Genomic DNA, 14,856 nt, shown 5'->3' on the forward strand with positions numbered 1-14,856 from the left:
GAGAATTGAACCCACGCTGTTGGCCTTGCTCTGCATTACGAACCAGCTTTCCAGCCAACTGAGCTAAACCAGCCCTCCTTGTGCCTAATGAATAATTAGCAGTTTAGGTATTTTTGCCAGACCAAGACTTGAAACTGTGACATGGTGAACTGCGATCAAAGGGAGTAGAATGAGCTCTGCGATAGCAATTTATAGCACAAGGCCATGCTCTATTCAGTATGTGCCAATAGACTGCTTGCTGCAGTCTTTCTTCAGTGCAATTATCTGAATGCTGGTCATTGATCCTGGGTCACATCTCAAATAAGCTACTAGACCACACTGTCACTTAAAGAAAGGAGCCTTTACAAAACCTATAACAAGCCCTTAACAAGAGCTTCCGGCCCGGACTAGTGGGGGTACTGGCCCTTATGTTACCACTTCTGAGCCAGATTTCATTAACTCTTTCAGGAGAGAACATTTTTCCCTTTCCTTTCCATTTGGCTAACAGTGGATTTGCCACTCAGAAGTCTGGATTTTGTTACAGAACAAAAAGCAATACCCACTTATCATAATTGCACCTCCTGTGGGGTGTTACTGATAACGGGAGCCTCCCCCTCAATTTTGAAAACTGTTCTTGTAGATTTTAACATGGAACTCCAGTATTACTGGTGCCTGGATTACTGATTGATGCTGGAGTTTAATAATTTTGAACTGGATTTATCTTTTTGCCCCCCCCCCCCCCCCCCACCACGCCCGGCTCTTTGAAAGGCCTATCCAAATAACCCACTCTCCTACTCTTTCCACATACTTCTGAAAAAGTTTTCTTTTCAAGTTTTTGTGCCATTTTGAAAGTTACTGCTAATTAAAATCACACTCCATTATTATGGGCGCATTCCAGTACCACCAAAAAACTATTGCTGTTGGGTTCTGATGGCATTATTACTGATGGCACTTACTGCCATCCCCTACGCACAGTCTGATCATTTCAGTAGCGTATGAGACAGCAGCTTGCACTTGTGGAACCATAGCCCTGTGTCACCTGTAACCGAGTGTCGGCTGGTGTCCTGGGGCCTGCAGGAAAAAAATGGAAGAGAAGATCAAAGAATTTGCAGATGGGAATTAATTAAATATTTTAACAGACATTTAACTGGCGAGGAACTCAAGATCTGCATGAATTTGCCCCATTTTAAGAGAGGTGCAAAATGTTGCGGCAATATGGAACTGTCTCTTATTGCTAAGGATCGAATAAAAAGTTTCAACACTTGAGATTAATAAGTTTTTGATAGCCAAGGGTCTCAAGAATCATGGCTCAAAAGCAGGTAATGTGGAAGTTGAAATACAGATTTACCATGATTTAATTGTATATTGGATGGGCGCCTTCTGTTCCTATATTTGCCAGTTTGGTAAAATAAAGGGGGCGGGATTCTCCATCCAGCAATGCTGGAATTGCGAAACGCAATTGGGCAGAGAATAGTGTGTGAGGCGGGAATCGTGGCCGATTCCATGCGTCCGACGGAATGCCATGCTCTGGTGCCTCGACAGTGGTGTCAATGCATTCTACTCCACATGTACAGGAAACGTCGTTGGCATATCATTAACAGGCCTGCCCCAGTATTCTCCGGGGCCTCCGCGATGCACTGCCTCTGCCAGGAGGAATTACCGAAGGCGCGTTTCATTTGTGGTTTTAAAAATTAGAAATCAGGCGCCGTGGCTGCTGAGGAGGTATGACATGTTCCCAGAGGCACGGCCATGGGCTGCTGGGGGGGAGTGGGGGGGGGGGGGGGGGGTCATTTGCCAGGTCCGGGTGTAGTAAGGGTGGTGACCAGGGGATGGGCTGTAGGTCTGGGTGCTCCCCTCCCCCACCGGGCGCACCTGGAACCGCAGAGGTATGGGGGAGGACGCCCTCTCCCGGTGGCCGTAAGGTGACGGTCCCTGAACCTTTATGCACCAGGTTCCTTCCAGATGCTGAATGTTGACCTGTCCAGAAACTCGCAGACCTCAGTGCACAGGTGCATCCACGCCATCACGGTGGCCCTATATGACCGGTCTGCGCAATACATCAGCCTGGATATGGACCGAGCTGCCTGGGCAGAGGGGTTCGCGCCTTTGCGGGATGCCCTGGGTCCAGAGGGTGATAGACATGATGCATGTCCCCCTACGAGCACGGGTCGACGACAGGCTGGTCTTCACAAACTGAAAGGGGTTCCACTCGATGAACGTGCAGCTGGTGAGTGATCATGAGCTGCACATCTGTGCCCGATACCTGGGCAGTGTGCATGATGCCTTAATCCTGGCGCACTCGATAGTACCCAACACTTTTGAAGCGCTCTCCCGGGTGAGGGGTTGTCTCTTGGGCGACAGGGGTTATCTGTTGTGGTCATGGCTGATGATGCCTATCCGGAGGCCACAGACCGATGTGGAGACCCACTACAATGATACCCATGCAGCGACCAGGGGCATGATCGAGCAGTCTATCGGCATCCTGAACATGCATCCAGGTGCCTGAACCACTCCAGAAGGCCCTCCAGTTTAGCGCTCCGAGAGTCTCCCACATCATGGTGGCCTGCTGCATCTTCCATAACATTGTGCAGAAGTGGGGCGGCATGCTGGAGGAGGGGGATGAATGTCACGCCTTGTCCGACGAGGAGGATGCGGTGGATGGCCAGGCAGGAATAGGAGACCACAAACGTGTGCGCCAGGGCTGGCGTGCACAGGGTATTTTAATTGCCTCAAGGTTCACCGACTAGGGGGCCTCACTAATGACACGAACATACCCCGGCTGACCACCCCTCCCATGACCCTCCATCCGACGCACACACAAACGACCCCTGAGTTGACAGTGACAGCGGGTCTGGTCCATGGGATGTAGGATGATGACGACCCGCTCTGCGATAAGCTCTGATGCTCTGCATCGTTTGACAACATCTGACTCCTGCCATGGTAGCTCTTGCCACCATCCACCTGCGTGATCCCTGCATGTGAGCTGGCCAATCCATCACAAGGTCCCATCGAGCCCTCGGGGTGGCGGAGGTGGGAATTGGGTGTGGGGGGTTGGTTAGATGAGAGGGAGGGGCAGGGCGACATCAAGGTCTGAACTGGGAGCCCCGCCCAATGACCACCTCCACTGTTTGCCTGTTACCGCCGTCCCCCTCCCCTCAGCACTCCCTCTGAAGCCAGCCCAGCCTAGTCCTCACACCCTGCTGACAGAGCACCAAGACAAGTTGGAACTTTTGTGCACAGGTGTTTATTATGCAAATAACATGTGAACATCACTATAAAGATTTGTGCCCTAGCCCCTAACGCTGTCCTATGTGTTACACCTACTTAACTGGTGTCTACCTTTCTGGCCTTACAGGCCCTAATGCTACACCTAGGTGGATCCCCAGGCAGCCTGCTGTGAATCCCGCCCTGTGACAAGGCAGCCATCCTCTAAAGCGGTCGGACCTGGGTGGGTTGGGCCGTTGGCCCAAGTGGCTTGGTGCCACCCTGTTCTGTCCGTTGCCCACCAGATGCGCCAAGGACTGGAGGGGAGGGGGATGTCCAAGACGCTTTGGTGTCCCGGCACTTTCCCTGCAGGAGTCACTGGCAGGGCCACATCACCTCCTCCTCTCTCGGGGTGCCCGATGGTCCCCAGGCTATCCGTGAGATGGGGTGCATCCGGAGTAAACTCCCAGGGTTCATCCGCCATCTGGTGCTGCCAGTCCTGGGGGCCCACTCTTGTCTCGACCAGGTCTCCTTGCACGCTGCCATGGAGCACAGAAACTGTGCCATCTCCCCCGGGACTGGCTCAGGCCAGCCAGCCTCAGTCTTTTTAAAAATAAATTTACAGAACCCAATTCATTTCTTCCTATTAAAGGGCAATTTAGCTTGGCTAATCCACCTAATCTGCACATCTTTTGGGCAAACATGGGGAGAATGTGCAAACTACACACGGACAGTGACCCAGAACCGGGATCGAATCTGGGACCTCGGCACCGTGAGTCAGCAATGCTAACCACTGTGCCACCATGCTGCTCCCAGCCTCAATCATAACCTGTTGTGATTGAACCAAGCTCTGGCAGGGCATTCCTGTCCTGTGCCTCAGCCACTGCACGCACAGAGTGCCCCAGACCGTGGGCTTCTTGACCCATGGCAGTTACCTTCACCCCCAAGGCCTCCAACACGGACGCCACACGTGTGGTGTTGGCCTGGGTGGCATGCATTTTTGGCACCGCCTCCTGCCCCTGCAGGCGGTTGGACTCCCCCAACTGCACCTGCAGGCGCTGGATAGTTGCTGGCAGTCCCTCATGTAGTCCCTGGCTCTGTGTCATCATTATTGATGGGACTGCCCTTTCCGACCCATCTGGACGGCAGCTAGTCCCTGGGGCCGGGCTGCCCTCCGACTCACTGCCCCCTCGGGAGGTTCCTACCTCCACCTGATATACCACAGTACGTGTGTGTGGTGCTCACCAGATAGTGCCCCAGGAGCCTTTTCACGAACATGCCCAACCAAGGTGAGTGTTTATGGGATTGTGGAGGGTGTTGGTGACAGCTGTGATGGGAAGTTGGTGTCGTTCCTGGACTGGTGCTCTGGGGTGTCTCGGGCTGGCCTTTGGGGGCTCACATCACTGTCCATTACCTCCTCATTGCTGGATTCTGCTTGGGGTTATGGTCAGGGGCAGGGGATACCAGAAGGATGATCCTGCAACATACAAGGCATTACACACGGTGGATTGTGGGTGAGATTATGCTGTTTTTTCCTGCATGGCTGGACGGCCCTGTCAGTGGGGGAAGCTGTCTTGATGCATCCCGCTGGGTGATTCAACAAGCCGACATAAAGGGGGCAGAATAATGGGGTTTGTGATGTTGTATTCTGGACAAAGAGTGTTATTTTCTAAATATAAATTTGGAGTATCCAATTCATTTTTTCAAATTCAGGGGCAATTTAATATGACCAATCCACCTAGCCTGCACATCTTTTGGGTTGTGGGGGTGAAACCCACACAAACACGGGGAGAATGTGCAAACTCCACACGGACAGTGATCCAGAGGCAGGATCGAACCTGGGACCTCGGCGCCATGCGGCAACCGGGCTAACCACTTGCGCCACCCTGCTGCCCCCGTAAGTGTGTAATGTTGGTGCAACATAAAAAAAACCCCACAAAAACCCTTTTTCGTTGTTGAACTGCTGTGTGCGAGGCAAAATAATTGAGAGAAAGGAAATTGAAAGAGATTGAACTGGGGAAGGTCAATTTCGGGGTTTGTTTAACGTGTCAGAGATTCCGAATAAGCAAGTGGCGAAATCCACTGTTAATTTAATGCTGATGAATACGGAAATGTCCAAGCTCTATTAATATCCTTTGTGAAATTCAACACATTTGTGTGCCAATTATTGTCCTTGCACAGTTCCTTATTTCTACATGCTGCAGCAGTCAAACTGTCTCCTTTCCTCCAAGCTATAGACCTCCTCTACTGTGGAATTCCTCTCTGTCACTTAAGGAAAGAAGGAATGTGCATTTTTCTATACTGTAGTGCCTATCATGACCCCAGAAAGTCCCAAAGCCCCTTACAACAGATGAAGTAATTATTTGAAGAGTTGTCACTGTTGTAATGTAGGGAACATTAGCCAATTTGCACACAGCAAGGTTCCGCAGATAGGAATGTGATAATGACCAGATAATCTGTTTCAGTGATAACAATTTACCAGGTGACTGGGGAGAACTCCCCTATTATTTGATATAAGTGTCATGGGATCTTTTATATCCACCTGCAAGACAGCCAGACACCACGTGGGTTTAACACTTCGTGTTAATGTGTCAGCCTGAGATTCTGTGTTCTAATCCCCGGAGTGGCATTCACAAACCCACATGCTTTTTGACTCAGAGGCGAGCATGTTAATCCGTTTCCCGTACCAGCCTCCCTGAACAGGCGCCGGAATGTGGCGACTAGTGGCTTTTCACAGTAACTTCATTGAAGCCTACTCGTGACAATAAGCGATTTTCATTTTTGAGTAACACCTGGCACGTTTGCTATTTTGACCCCTTTTATACTTAGAAAGACGTTGAGCGGGATTCTCCGACACCCGCTGGGTCGGAGAATCGCCGGGGAGCGGCGTGAATCCTGCCCCGCCGCTCCGATGCCGGCTGCCGAATTCTCTGGCGCAGTTTTTTTGGCGGGGGCTGGGATCACATCGCGCCAGTCGGGGGCCGTTGGCAGTGCCCCCCCTGGAGATTCTCTGGGCCCCGGTGGGCTGAGCGGCCGCCCGTTTTCGGCCGGTCCCCCCGGCGTGAAATACACAAGTCCATACTGGCGGGACCTGGCTCTGAGGGGGCCTGCGGAGTCCTCTGGGGGGGGGGGTTGAGAGGATCCAGCCCCGGAGGGGGTCCCGCACGGTGGCCTGATCTGCGGGCGGGCCTGTGCCGTGGGGGCACTCTCCTTCTGCGCCGGCCTCTGTAAAACTCTGCCATGGCCGGCGTGTTGAAGAAACCCCCTGCGCATGCGCCAGAACACGCTGGCGCTCCCGCGCATGCGCCAACTTGTGCCGGCCAGCGGAGGCCCTTCGACGCCGGTTGGCACGCCGCCAACCACTCCAGCGCCGGCCTAGGAAGTGCGGAGGATTGCGCAACTTCCGGGCGGCCCGACGCCAGAGTGGTTCACGCCACTCTTTGGCGGCAGTACGGCCCGCCCGCCGGTTGGGGGAGAATCCTGGCCCTTATTGCAAAATGAAATTGATGCCACAGGCTCCACTACTGTTCTAGGTGTTCTCAGTAAATGAAAGTTATACAAATGTTTACCGATTGTACACCAGGCCTTTGGAGCAGGACTGGAACCGATGTCCTAGGGGGGGTGTTTTCTAGAGCTGTTGGGGAGGGTTTAAACTAATGTGGCAGGGGGATGGGAACCAATGCAGGAAGTTGGAAGGTAGTAAAACAGGGACAGAAACAAAAGGAAGTAAGGGGAAAAATGCAAGGCAGAGAAGACATAGTCAGAAATTCATAAGGGCGACAGTACAAGGTACAGTGACTGAGGGGAGCACAGTGAATAGGCCCAGTAATAACAAAAGGAATAAAACTGGAGATGTTAAGATTCAAAACAGAGGTAAAAAAACCAACATAAGTGTACTTTACCTGAATGCTCGTAGTATTCGGAATAAAGTAAATGAGTTGGTGGCACAAATCATCGTAAATGAATATGATTTAGTGGCCATTACTGAAACATGGTTAAAGGATGGTCACGACTGGGAGTTAAATATCCGAGGGTATCAAACTATTCGGAAGGACAGAGTGGATGGTAAGGGAGGTGGTGTTGCTCTGTTATTTAAGGATGATATCCGGGCAATAGTAAGGGATGACATCGGTGCTATGGAGGATAAGGTTGAATCCATTTGGGTGGGAATCAGGAATAGTAAGGCGAAAAAGTCACTGATAGGAGTAGTCTATCGGCCACCAAATAGTAATGAGATGGTGGGGCAGGCAATAAACAAAGAAATAACTGATGCATGTAGAAATGGTACAGCAGTTATCATGGGGGATTTTAATCTACATGTCGATTGGTTTAACCAGGTCGGTCAAGGCAACCGTGAGGAGGAGTTTATAGAATGTATCCGCGATAGTTTCCTAGAACAGTATGTAATGGAACCTACGAGGGAACAAGCGGTCCTAGATCTTGTCCTGTGTAATGAGACAGGATTGATTCATGATCTCATAGTTAGGGATCCTCTCGGAAGGAGCGATCACAATATGGTGGAATTTAAAATACAGATGGAGGGTGAGAAAGTAAAATCAAATACTAGTGTTTTGTGTTTAAACAAAGGAGATTACAAGGGGATGAGAGAAGAACTAGCTAAGGTAGACTGGGAGCTAAGACTTTATGGTGGAACAGTTGAGGAACAGTGGAGAACCTTCCAAGCGATTTTTCACAGTGCTCAGCAAAGGTTTATACCAACAAAAAGGAAGGACGGAAGAAAGAGGGAAAATCGACCGTGGATATCTAAGGAAATAAGGGAGAGTATCAAATTGAAGGAAAAAGCATATAAAGCGGCAAAGATTGCTGGGAGATTAGAGGACTGGGAAATCTTTAGGGGGCAACAGAAAGCTACTAAAAAAGCTATAAAGAAGAGTAAGATAGAGTATGAGAGTAAACTTGCTCAGAATATAAAAACAGACAGTAAAAGTTTTTAAAAATATATAAGACAAAAAAGAGTGGCTAAGGTAAATATTGGTCCTTTAGAGGATGAGAAGGGAGTTTTAATAATGGGAAATGAGGAACTGGCTGAGGAACTGAACAGGTTTTTTGGGTCGGTCTTCACAGTGGAAGACACAAATAACATGCCAGCGACTGATAGAAATGAGGCTATGACAGGTGAGGACCTTGAGAGGATTGCTATCACTAAGGAGGTAGTGATGGGCAAGCTAATGGGGCTAAAGGTAGACAAGTCTCCTGGCCCTGATGGAATGCATCCCAGAGTGCTAAAAGAGATGGCTAGGGAAATTGCAGATGCACTAGTGATAATTTACCGAAATTCACTAGACTCTGGGGTGGTCCCGGTGGATTGGAAATTAGTAAACGTGACGCCACTGTTTAAAAAAGGAGGTAGGCAGAAAGCAGGAAATTATAGGCCAGTGAGTTTAACTTCGGTAATAGGGAAGATGCTGGAATCTATCATCAAGGAAGAAATTGCGAGGCATCTGGATAGAAATTGTCCCATTGGGCAGACGCAGCATGGGTTCGTAAAAGGCAGGTCATGCCTAACTAATTTAGTGGAATTTTTTGAGGACATTACCAGTGCAGTAGATAACGGGGAGCCGATGGATGTGGTATATCTGGATTTCCAGAAAGCCTTTGACAAGGTGCCACACAAAAGGTTGCTGCATAAGATAAAGATGCATGGCATTAAGGGTAAAGTAGTAGCATGGATAGAGGATTGGTTAATTAATAGAAAGCAAAGAGTTGGGATAAATGGGTGTTTCTCTGGTTGGCAATCAGTAGCTAGTGGTGTCCCTCAGGGATCCGTGTTGGGCCCACAATTGTTCACAATTTACATTGATGATTTGGAGTTGGGGACCAAGGGCAATGTGTCCAAGTTTGCAGATGACACTAAGATGAGTGGTAAAGCGAAAAGTGCAGAGGATACTGGAAGTCTGCAGAGGGATTTGGATAGGTTAAGTGAATGGGCTCGGGTCTGGCAGATGGAATACAATGTTGACAAATGTGAGGTTATCCATTTTGGTAGGAATAACAGCAAACGGGATTATTATTTAAACGATAAAATATTAAAGCATGCCGCTGTTCAGAGAGACTTGGGTGTGCTAGTGCATGAGTCACAGAAGGTTGGTTTACAAGTGCAACAGGTGATTAAGAAGGCAAATGGAATTTTGTCCTTCATTGCTAGAGGGATGGAGTTTAAGACTAGGGAGGTTATGTTGCAATTGTATAAGGTGTTAGTGCGGCCACACCTGGAGTATTGTGTTCAGTTTTGGTCTCCTTACTTGAGAAAGGACGTACTGGCGCTGGAGGGTGTGCAGAGGAGATTCACTAGGTTAATCCCAGAGTTGAAGGGATTGGATTATGAGGAGAGGTTGAGTAGACTGGGACTGTACTCGTTGGAATATAGAAGGATGAGGGGGGATCTTATAGAAACATTTAAAATTATGAAGGGAATAGATAGGATAGATGCGGGAAGGTTGTTTCCACTGGCGGGTGACAGCAGAACTAGGGGGCATAGCCTCAAAGTAAGGGGAAGTAGATTTAGGACTGAGTTTAGGAGGAACTTCTTCACCCAAAGGGTTGTGAATCTATGGAATTCCTTGCCCAGTGAAGCAGTTGAGGCTCCTTCATTACATGTTTTTAAGGTAAAGATAGATAGTTTTTTGAAGAATAAAGGGATTAAGGGTTATGGTGTTTGGGCCGGAAAGTGGAGCTGAGTCCACAAAAGATCAGCCATGATCTAATTGAATGGCGGAGCAGGCTCGAGGGGCCAGATGGCCTACTCCTGCTCCTAGTTCTTATGTTCTTATGTTCTTATTGCCAAATCTGGAATTGTCATTCTGGATGGCTCTGCCATTGCCTCAGTTAAATTTTGGCACAGACCCATCTTTGCATTACAGATATCATCAGGTAACTTGCTGCGTTTCGTGGAGCACGTTTCTGGCGCATTCTTCCCGTAGCCCCTGCTTATTTTGTCTTCATGAAGCAGACTCCTGCTAATTTGTTCAGCAGTGCAGTGTAGAAGTAAGCCTTACAGAGCAGGAAAATCCATGGCTTGTTGTGACTTTTGTGATCTCGGTTCAGTGGTACTTACCTGAGTCTCTGCTGCCTTTGGTGAAACGAGGTACGTTCACTGGCCTTGACCTCTGGCCGGCGATAAGTTTTCACTCTAAGGTTTATGAGCGTGGATGCACAGTAATCTGCTCACTGGTTGTCCCATTTAAAATATAGTGTGTGTTCAGCCAAGCAAAACACCCTCAAAGACACCACGGGCGGGATTCTCTGATCCTGAGGTTAAGTGTTGACGCCGTCGCAAACACCGTCGTGTTTCTCGACGGCATCAACATGGCCTGCAGGGGCCAGCATGGCACTGGAGCGACCCTCACCACTCCAGCTGCTGATCCCAGCGTCAACTGGGTGCTGCAGGGTCCGTGCATGCGTAGTGGCAACAGTGCCAACCCGCATGCACAGTGGGACCGGCGCCAAAGCGCGCATGCACAGTGGCTCCCTCCTCCGCGCCGGCCCCCCGACGCAACATGGCGTAAGGCTAAAGGGGCCGGTGCGGAAGAAAGGAGGCCCCCAGCCCGAGAGGCTGGCCCGCCGATCGGTTGGCCGCGAGCCAGGCCACAACGGAGGCCCCCCTGGGGTCGACCCCCCCCCCCCCCGCCCCACACACACACAGGCCACCCCGAACCCTTCCACGGCGAGGTTCCGCTGGCTGAGAGCAGGTTAGAACGGCGCCGGCGGGACTCAGGGTTTCTGTTACGGCCGCTTGGCCTGATTCTCTGCGGAGAATCATGTCCCGGCGTCGGGGTGGCGTGGCACGATTCGCACCGGCCAAGGCGATTCTCTGGCCCTGCCCCGGGCTGAAAGAATCCTGCCCACATATTGAAATAAACAGACTGCAAACAACAGGAAAGATTCGGGGGGACAATATTGGTGTTGGAAAGTAGGGAATGAGGGCAGTTTTGGGCTCCATTGCATAGCCCCCTCTAGTCAAATAGCCCTGATGCTCATTCATGAATGGTGAAACATGGTTGCTGAGGTGGTGGAAGGCAGCCGGCAGCCTTGAGCTTTTTGCCCAGCATCGATCATCACCATTGGCAAGAGGAGAGAAATAAACTTTCATTTTATTTCCATTCTTAACAGTGTCACTGCACTGTGTGTTTTATTTAAAAGTATGTTCACAGGACGTGAATGATGTTGGAAAGTGCTGACAGTGATTTCCCATCTCTGGTTCCCTTTGGAGAGTGCGGACATCCCTTCTCCTGGATCCCCACTGCTCCATGGCCTGATGGCGTTGCCACAATGACGTTGGGTCAGGGTTTCCAGGATCCTGACTTTGTCACTGTCATAGGTGGGGGATGGGCGGGGGAAACACATACCCAAGTCGGGATTTGACTTGACTTGAAGATAATGGTGTCCCCAACCTCCAAGGTGGTGGCAGCTGAAGAGGAAGGTGCTGTTGCACTAACTGCAGGAAATATTGCTGTCAAATGTGCACACTGCTCCATCAGCTGTCTCGGGCTCACAACTCCCCCCTCCTCCATAGAATCATAGAATTGACAGTGAAGAAGGAAGCCATTCGGCCCATCGAATCTGCACTGGCCCTGGGAAAGAGCAGCCCAGCTAAGCCCATACCTCCCCCTATCGCCACACCTCTACCCTATCCCCGTAACCCCACCTAACCTTTTTTAGACACTAAGGTCAATTTAGCATGGCCAATCCACCTAACCTGCACATCTTTGGACTGTGGGAGGAAACCGGAGCACCCTGAGGAAATCCACGCAAACACGGGGAGACTCCACACAGATAGTGACCCAAACTAGGAATCGAACCTGGGACCCTGGAGCTGTGAAAAAACTGGGCTACCACTATGCTACCATGCTGCCCTATGGCTATTCTGGCCGTCCAGCCAGCACGCTATTGTCGGGTCATATTCCCCGGTGGATAAGGTCAGGAGGGAAGAGGGTGGTGGCGGGGGGTGGCGGGGGGCGGGGGGCGGGGGGGGTTGCGCGGCCACTTGAAGCCATGAACCACCACACCTCCTCAGTATTAATGGAATTCTGTGGTGTCAACATTATCCACAATTAGCCCAATTTCTTTGACATGTAATATCTGAGTTTACAGACTTGGGGAATATTCAGATGTGATGACGGGGGCTGCAACACTAACAGCAGAAGTATGTTGGGGGGTAGTGGAGGTGGGAGATTGGGCACAGGGTATGGTCCTGTAAGGCTCTTTTTGTGTTTCCTTACTGATGTCAGTTGTCATGGTGATATATAGTATATAGTTCCCATGGCGATTGTTGTACTAGCTGTTGTTGAGGTCTCTATTGGATATAATCGATCAGCTACATGAAGTGCGAGAAGGTGAATAAAAATAAAGGGACAAAGCGCAGTAATAGCTTCTGAATCGAAGCTTTCCACAGGAAATTGAACCGAGCAAAATCAGATGATTAGAAGGTGAGATTCAGTTTGATTTGCCATCCAGTGCGGAGGGCAATTGTCACAGAAATAAGAAGTTATTGAAATATTCACATGAAAAATGTTGGCAAGGTCAAAAAACATGGCAAAGTTAGTGGGTGTTTCTCAATAATTGATTGATGAAAGGAAATTTTCATGGAGAAATGTAAATAATCAAGAGGGTAGGTTTGTTCCTGGCATATGAACATAAGAACTAGGTACAGGAGTAGGCCATCTGGCCCCTCGAGCCTGTTCCGCCACTCAGTAAGATCATGGCTGATCTTTTTGTTGACTAAGCTCCACTTACCCGTCCGGTCGTCATAACCCTTAATTCCTTTGCTGTTCAAAAATCTATCTTTGCCTTAAAAACATTTAACGAGGTAGCCTTGACTGCTTCACTGGCAGAGAATTCCACAGATTCACAACTCTTTGGGTGAAGAAGGTCCTCCTCAACTCAGTCCTAAATCTGCTGCCCTTTAGTTTGAGGCTGTGTGCCCTAGTTCTAGTTTCATCCGCCAGTGGAAACAACCTCCCTGCTTCTAACTTCTCTATTCCTTCATAATTTTCTATGTTTCTATAAGATCTCCCCACCTCGTTCTTCAAAATTCCAATGAGTATAGCCCCAGTCTACTCAGTCTCTTCTCATAAGCCAGTTCTCTCAACTCAGGAATCAATCTAGTCAATCTCCTCTGCCAACCCTCCTATGCCAGTACATCCTTTCTCAAGTAAGGAATACAAAACTGTACACAATAACCCAAGTGTGGCCTCACCAGCATCCTATACAGCTGCAACATAACCTCCCTGTTTTTAAACTCCATCCCTCTAGCAATGAAGGACAACATTTAATTTGTCTTCTTTATTACCTGCTGCACCTGCAAATCAACTTTTTGCAATTCATGCACAAGGACACCCAGGTCTCTCTGCACAGCAGCAATCTGCGATTTTTTACCATTTAAATACTAGTCTATTTTGCTGTTATTCCTACCAAAATGGATGACCTCACATTTACCAACATTGTATTCCATCTGCAGATCCTTGCCCACTCACTTAATCTATCTATAACCCTCTGCAGACTTTGTGTCCTCTGTACACTTTACTCTACCACTCATCTCAGTGTCATCTGCGAATAGGTGACGCAGCAATGCCAAATTTATTATGTGTCATTTTGGCACTGGAGCAGTGGTTGTGATGGATCTTCTTGGGGAGTTTGGACAGCTGAGGGGCTTGCCAGGCCAGTTCAGAGGGCATCAAGTCTCCATCATGTGATGGTGCAAGGCTGAAGTCACGTGAAGGTCAACGTGATGGTTGCTCCCCCAGTCTGGAACTTGGTGAACAGCAGTCCGGGCCGGTTTCCTACTCATTTTTGTTCTCTGGTTGGTGCAAGCTGAAAATGAGCTGAATTGCAGACTCTAATTTCACAATGCATCATGATGTCGTTCCTATTAAAAGACTCCTGCCTTGCTCGTCCATAATCCGGAGTCAGTAATGTCCCCGAATCTCACAGGAAAGAGTGTCACTGGAAGGGTTTTCTGTGAACTGAAATTGTCTCACTGGGAATTAGCTGAGCTGTGTTTAGTGGATTTTCTTCTCCAGTGGAGATCTTTGGTGTGTCGGAAGACCTGGGAGCCCAGGGGGCGAGAGAGCCCGACGTCCTGGCCTTTGCCTTCCTGGTGGCCCGGAGATGGATCTTACTCGGTGCAGGGACTTGGAGCTCCCAAAGTCGGGGGTGTGGGTTAACGACGTGGCAGGTTTTCTCAGACTCGAGAAAATCAAATTTGCCTCGAGGGGATCGCTGCAGGGAATTGCCTTGAAGTGGCAACTGTTTATCAACTTCTTTGAGAAAAATTAAGCTGTCAGCAGGGTTGTGGGAAGGGAGGCATGGGAGATCGAGTAAGGTCAGGAAAACCAGTGGAAAGGGGGGCTGCAGAAGAAGGTCTTGTTTGTGTAAGCCATGTTGACTGGGGTTTGTTACTGGGGATGTGTGTTGGTTATATTGTTTTGTTCTTGTTGATACCTGATGGTTAAAGTTGTTAATATTATAAATACCTAAATAAAATATTTTCTAAAAAAAAGTCTTGGGTGGGACTTGAACCCATGACTGTCTGACTCTGCAGCATTGAGACACAGCTGGCAACCATTACCCTGATCTTTATTGGGGGACTTCAATGAATGCATTTTACAAACTGTTGCCAGTCTGTGGATTATGCTGACCATGTTAACTAGGGGA

General features: G+C 49.3%; 1 protein-coding gene across 2 annotated transcripts in view; it reads left to right on the forward strand.

Moving 5' to 3' along the window:
* Nucleotides 1-14,856, forward strand: part of sdc3 (syndecan 3) — a 285,025-nt gene that overhangs the window by 108,985 nt on the left and 161,184 nt on the right. Inside the window, exon 1 of one of the 2 annotated variants that reach the window (XM_038795828.1) lies at nucleotides 12,529-12,629. The exons of the other annotated variant lie outside the window; for it this stretch is intronic. The gene's annotated coding sequence lies outside the window, so the exon portion shown is untranslated. Of the gene's footprint in view, nucleotides 1-12,528; nucleotides 12,630-14,856 lie in introns of those variants that run through there. 2 annotated transcript variants of the gene reach the window in all.

Source organism: Scyliorhinus canicula, chromosome 1, assembly GCF_902713615.1.
Source record: "Scyliorhinus canicula chromosome 1, sScyCan1.1, whole genome shotgun sequence".
NCBI classification, from domain to species: Eukaryota; Metazoa; Chordata; class Chondrichthyes; order Carcharhiniformes; family Scyliorhinidae; genus Scyliorhinus; species Scyliorhinus canicula.